Genomic DNA, 1824 nt, shown 5'->3' on the forward strand with positions numbered 1-1824 from the left:
ATCATTGATCAGCTGCCTCTTTCACTCCCCACACTGGGGATCGAGCCCACAACTCAGGCATGTGCCCTTACTAGGAAATGAACCATGACCTCCTGGTTCATAGGTCGTTGCTTAACCACTGAGCAACACTGGCAGGGCAGAGGTCTAAGCTTTTGAAAAGAAATCTCCCCAATTCGGTTTTCATTTTCTTCAGCCCTTCCATCTAGGCAGTTACTTTCACTGGCAAAAGTAAGCAATATTTGGTTATTGTTCACTTATTTGTTTCAGAGGAACTTGGTACTGTTCCTGTTCAAACCGTACATACTAACATTAGCAAAGAATGCAATATTTTGGGGCCAAATCAGTTTCAACAGTTGCATTGGGATATTACAGTAGATTGAATTATATACAAGCTAATACTGCCCTTCCCTCACAAATTCTAAATTATTACAAAGTCTAAAAGTAAAGACTTAAGCTAAACTCAAAGCATTAAATGGAAGTGTTATTTTTGCAATGGATATTTAATCAAATACAGTTTTGAAACCATCCAGCAAATTCTCAAATGTTCGCTGTTAATTGACTGGGCTATTAAAAACCTAAAGTAATCCCCAAACTTTACTTCTGCCTCCTCCAAGTTAAACTTAGAATCCATCCTTGGTAACCAGGGAAATAATTTATTGGTTGCCATGCTTTTCTCTCTGTCGCCCTCTCACCCCCAAGTTCCTAAATAGCCAAAAGTCAAGAATATGTTAATCCCTGACCCAAGGGCAAGTTCATTTATAGCTTGTAAAACTAGCCTCTGAAAACCGGCAGCAGACTGCCATTCCAGGAAGATTTCTGAGGAATTGACAGTCTAGTAGGTCAATCGAGAGGGCTGCAGTTAACATGTCACCATGGGGCCCACCCTTGGCCAATCAGCCCAGTGCCTGCCCCACTGAGGGACATTGGTGTGAGCGGATGTAATGGCCCTCGGATGTTAACGCTTCTCCCCAGCTTCCTCTCAACAGCCTGTTATTGATTTATTGTCTGTATATTTGTCTAAACCCTAAAGCTATTTATCTCCTCACCAGGGTAACAAGTTCTGTATGTACCCAATATACTACATAAAATAAAACTTTTAATTTTCCCCTTAAACCAGCTCTTTTAAGCTTCAAAAAGATTCTGAGACTTGGGGAACAAGTTTGTACACAGATTTCCCCCCGTCTTTCATGATTTTTATGAACTTTCATCAGTCCCCTTCAGCTTTAGGTTTTTTGTTTTTTTTATCACCAATACTTTCATCCCAGCAAGTATCAAGAAAGCAGTAGGAGAGGAGATGGTGAACTGTGAGGGGGGAGGAACTGAATGAAAGGCACTTGGTTGGGGGCCTGGGAGAAAGATGAAGGCTTGAAGGATTGGCCATCACACAAGAAAAGGATTCTGGTAAAATGCCAGTGATAACTTGGAAGGAAGTTCTTCACATTAATTGCTTTGGCGTTTTCAAGTGGTGTGCAACTGAAAGATACAGGTTAAACCTATTGCTACACATGCTTATATGTTTAAAAACAGAGTATTGCTGTAAATAAAGACTTTCTCAGTCACATGTATTAAAAGCTCATTGACAAAAAGGTTCCATATTACATGATTCCATTTATAGAAAACTAGTAGCCCGGTGCAGGAAATTCGTGCACATTAAAAGGGAATTAATTGCCCTAACCGGTTTGGCTCAGTGGATAGAGCATCGGCCTGCAGACTCAAGGGTCCTGGGTTCGATTCCGGTCAACGGCATGTACCTTGGTTGCGGGCACATCCCCAGTGGGGAGTGTGCAGGAGGCAGCTGATAGATGTTTCTCTCTCATCGATGTT

This window comes from Myotis davidii, unplaced genomic scaffold (assembly GCF_000327345.1).
Source record: "Myotis davidii unplaced genomic scaffold, ASM32734v1 scaffold53, whole genome shotgun sequence".
Classification (NCBI taxonomy): Eukaryota; Metazoa; Chordata; class Mammalia; order Chiroptera; family Vespertilionidae; genus Myotis; species Myotis davidii.